Consider the following 4,789-nt stretch of genomic DNA (forward strand, 5'->3'; position numbering starts at 1 on the left):
TCCAATTTTTAGGAAGCTCTCCACTATATGTGTAGCAATGAACCAGCCTCAAAACCCATTATAGACTGCCAGATAGATATTTGTTTCTTCAATTTCTAACAAACATATAAAATATTGATTGAGAAGCACTCCTGCTTACTACACAGTGATTCATAACATCAAAGTGCAGGAACAAACTTGATTTTGTTGAACAGATAAAATTCACCTTGTTCTTCTTCACCAAAGTCTTCCCCAAGATTTTTCATCTAGTCTTCTTTCACATATATATTTTTTCTTCAGAAAGGAGGCCTACCTAGGCTTCTTTCCCATATCTGCACAAGTCATGCTTAGAGCTGGTCCTTGTGAAGCACTAACCTACCTTGGCTCAACGACAATGTGCATCAGCCTATCAAAAGCATAGGTGTAAGAATCATCCATGTACTCTGCACAAACAAGGGAAAAATCGCATGAGCTTTGATGCTTCACTATATTATAGTTTAGCAGAAGAGATAAACGGGTAGAAGTCTGGATGTATAGTAGTGGGGAAGCTGAGGTTACCTGGATTACCGATCAAAGGTGCCTTCCATTTGCCCTTGTGGTTCAGGTTCCTAAATTTTTGAATGCACAAAAACTTATGCCAGAAGTTGGACGCCCGAGGTATCCTATGCCATTTGGGGCGATGGAATTTCGAGTAACTGCTTGTTGAATTGATGATATTGCTGGGCATTGAATTAACTGAATCAGAGTGACTTCTAAAGATAGGGCATGACAGAATCACAAAGCATAGAAAAAGTAGATAAGTTTGTGTGAGATACTCACAGTCAATAATTTAGAAGCTTCTACAATACTAAAAAATGCACTACATAGATATTATAGTTGTATCCACTATTCTCTTAACGGGCATAAATTGTAGCAAACTAAGCCAACATAATCCGCCTGTAATAATTAACCAGTGTCCAACATCCTTGAGTAACAAAACCAAGTATTAATGTTGATCACTTACAAAAGAAATGGGCTACAATCACAAGATAAATGACATGGAAAAGGTCAACCGAACCTTTAAAAGTGGGAACTGTAGCGTGAGTCCAATTCCGCTGCCATGGCACCATTTTTTGCTGCACCTAGTGCCACCCAATGTTTGTCCTAATATTCTATTGCTAGTATATAAGTTCTAAAGTATTTTACTAACAAACAAAAAGGTGGGAAAATGTGAATCTGCAAATTATGAGGACAAAATAAAATCAAAAGTCCAAACGGATGTGTTAAGATCAGTTTATACGTGCAGCCAAATGTTACAAAGCTAGCTTACATGAGTTCAATCCACCAGAATCGAGAAGATGCACAAAATGTCGGGAAACGAATTACAAACACTACCATTTTAAAGAACAAAAGGTAAACGTAGTCCAGCCTTTCAGTGAATACTGAAGCGGAAAATAGAAATATTTATGAATCTCCAGAACAAACAAAATAACACAGAGTGGAAGCTTAGAAAGATATAGTAATGCCTCGCCAGCGTCACCTTCAAAGTTGCATATGTTACACCCAGATACACATAATGACACAAAAGAATTATGCTGGAATTTAATGTTCGGGCTAGAAGTAATTTGTTTCCATTTTATTGTACCCAGATTTTGTTGGTTACTTTTCCTACTGAATTTATCCTGCATATAAATAAGGGTTACTGAATCGTTGGAACCTAATCATTGTCGGTACCAAATTTTTGAACCATACTCCTAAAACAAGTAGTACCGATTGTTCCGCATAATGCATATAAGGTGTGTCAGTTTCTATCCGTGGCTCCCTGCTCCAAGTACCCCGCCGGTGAATCTTATGGCCGAAAGGCGACCATGTGAAGCGATGGCGTCTGGTCGTAGGCGTCTGCTCATGTTTCTATCCATATAAATGTCAAAATGTCAAACCAGATGTGTGTGCTAGAAGATTGTTCCTAATTCAATATAAATGGATAATTTTTTACTGTTGCCCTTTATTTCTTGAAGACCAGTCAGTCTAGTTTTCCCTAGGTTCTAAAATCGTTGCATGGGCCCTCAACTTCTTCAGGTTCGGCTCTTGTGCAGATACAGTTAGCCTTTGCACTACAAATTTATTAGCAAAACATATGTTTCCTACATAGAACATAAAGCTAGCCAATCTCACCGAGAAATCATAGTGCCCTGCCTGAAGTTCCTGAAGCTCCTGTATGCCAAAGATGTAACTCCGTTGTTGTCTGAGCTTCCACTGGGTAATGTGTAGACAACTCTAAGCTTCATTTCCTCAATCATCATATCAGCATCCTTGTTGAACTGAAGAATACATATATATATGGAATATAGTTGGTGGAATGCTAATCATCCAGAGCCTGATGAGATTGACAACACAACACTAAATCATAGAAACCGGTGAAATTCCATAAATATCTTGAAGAAAGATCGATTCATAAACTTAGGTGGATGGAATAGAACACATATGTGTGTGCTCGTTTCATACTGCTGGGTGGACGGGATAAAATCGCCATGGACACTCTCTCATTGGACAGCATCTCTACTGAATAGGGAATAATTATCTCTATCAATAAGCAAAAGCAAACAACTGAAACAAGATAACTATATCACTTCAGTCCTTACATTGAGACGCCAATTTGATCACAGAAGACCATCTGTAAAAATGCAGAACAACATGGGCCTTGGCCTCAATTCGGCGACCCAACTTCAATTTTGAAAGCCTGCAAGCAAGCGAGAGATAGGAGTGAGCACAGTAATCTGAAATCAAATGAGAGAGTGTCAGCATTGTCGTCGTGCTCCCCTGCTCAGGCCATCTCGGTGCAGCCACATCCCGTTCAGAAAATGTTCGATAAATGAATTGAATTTATTATATATGCTTTCATGTAATCACCAATTTTTTAGTTATAATATAATAGATTGACTTGGGATTTCCAAACATGTTGGTGTCAAATGTATATTTACTCACTTAACATTGAACTATACAATATTGTGTACATGATATACTGTACTCAGGCATGTAAATACGATAACTTTGTCATGCATCATTCATACGAAGCTCATTCTCACTTTTCTCATTCATACGAAGCTCATTTGTTCTCCTTCTTTATTTGTATCAGAATTTCTAAATTTAATGATGTTGTCAGTTCTGACCAATTTGTTCAATGCACATACACATTTAATCAACCAGCACCATTAGCCATTTTGTGAAAAAACTAATTAAATAGAACCATGCACTACCCGAAACTACATGATGCCAATGTCCTTACCTTTGTTGCTTGCAAGAATGCATACTAAAACATGGGGCAAAATCGTAGCTCTAATCATGGCAGTCCTTGTTAGTTGTCGTTAATCTACATCTCATAAAAATATTATTTGCTGAAGACAATCTCAACATACAAATCTGAAGAGTTTTATTAAAACTCAGCTAGATTCCTTTCCCAAAATAGTACTCAATTCATCCCAAAATAAGTATCGCTGGTTGAGTTCAACTTTAGTATTTTGAGATGGATGGAGTAGTATTTTATACGAAGAGAATTATATAGGTTCCACACTTACAAAGATTGGTAGGCATAAATATGAGTACTATCCATGGAAGTCATATTCAGTACTTCGATGGAGAATATCAGTATCATCTTTAGAAGAATTTAGCACCATGTCTAATTTAATTACACGGACACCTATTTGCAGAGCCATGATGATGGGAACGTCACTGCAGTCACTGATTAGCTGATTGCTAGTAAAATATTAGTACTGCGGTGTAACGAAATAGTGGGACAATGGTGCATTCATGTCATGGCGGACCTGGTAACATGAGATTTACATCAAAATTAAGAGCAAAGCTTGTAACAGCAGATTGTTCCTAGGAAAATAAATAAACAAATAGAGAAAATAACCAAATTCAAACCAGGTACCATTTCAGTAAAATCTGCAAAATGATCCTACAAAGCATTGCAGCAAATTTGTTGAGCTACCTCAAGGAATCTAAAAATGCCAAGACCGGAAGATCGACACTTACTATATCAGGCGCTTCCTTATCATCTCATCCATGATAATCTGAACAACCGAGCTTCAGAAGTTCATAAGTATCTGCTAGATCGCTCAATCCTGTATTCCTGTTGTAGGGCAAAATCAACAGTTAATTGCATTAAGGTTTCAGATACAATAGATAGATACGTAAGATGCATCATTATGGTGTACATAGATGAAGCATTATAAGATGATGACATTGTTCGTACCAGATAGTTCCCATCGCTTTCACAGTTTCCCATCTCTACCCATGTTTCTATGCATTTTGGATCATCATCTGTAAAAAACGAAGTCTTGAATATCTGTTTTTTTGCCACCACACGGTACTTCCTAAAATTAGGTGGTTGCTTACTGTCAACAAAACAAGATTTTATGTTAGAAATAATAAGGGCATGTACTATTTAATACAGATTCTACGCAGTCAGACTTCTAATCCTATTGGTGACTATAGACAAAGATAAGATACGAGGTAAACAACTAAACACACACCCTTGGGAACATACACGGAAGAGATTCAGGATTGTGTTTCCAGTAACGGTATACCTCTGGCCATCGTGTTTCTAGTACCGGTGTGTGCCTCTGGCCATCGACACGAAGAGGTGCAGGAAGCGGAGGGCCTCGACATCAAGCCTCAGCCCGTCAACGTCACGACGCTCGGCGAGCAGGCACATATGCGTTCACGCGTCCTCGCCTCCCTGCCGCGGTCGAGCGTCGCCAAACGGCCCCACACAAGCTTTGACTCCATGAGTTACATGCTCCTCTTCCCGTGACGAGCGCCGCCTGCC

The 4,789-nt window shown here is 38.7% G+C and overlaps 2 long non-coding RNA genes across 2 annotated transcripts; both read right to left on the reverse strand.

The window, feature by feature from the left end:
* Nucleotides 1–371: 371 nt before the first annotated feature.
* Nucleotides 372–2,219, reverse strand: LOC123154966 (uncharacterized). Its single transcript, XR_006477141.1, has 3 exons — nucleotides 2,134–2,219; nucleotides 538–698; nucleotides 372–422 (listed from the first exon to the last, which is right to left on the reverse strand). It is a non-coding gene; the product is annotated as an uncharacterized lncRNA (long non-coding RNA).
* Nucleotides 2,220–2,353: 134 nt separating this feature from the next.
* On the reverse strand, nucleotides 2,354–4,253 carry LOC123147568 (uncharacterized). Its single transcript, XR_006473307.1, has 3 exons — nucleotides 4,214–4,253; nucleotides 3,994–4,090; nucleotides 2,354–2,698 (listed from the first exon to the last, which is right to left on the reverse strand). It is a non-coding gene; the product is annotated as an uncharacterized lncRNA (long non-coding RNA).
* Between the last annotated feature and the right edge of the window lie 536 nt (nucleotides 4,254–4,789).

This window comes from Triticum aestivum, chromosome 7A, assembly GCF_018294505.1.
Source record: "Triticum aestivum cultivar Chinese Spring chromosome 7A, IWGSC CS RefSeq v2.1, whole genome shotgun sequence".
NCBI lineage: Eukaryota > Viridiplantae > Streptophyta > Magnoliopsida > Poales > Poaceae > Triticum > Triticum aestivum.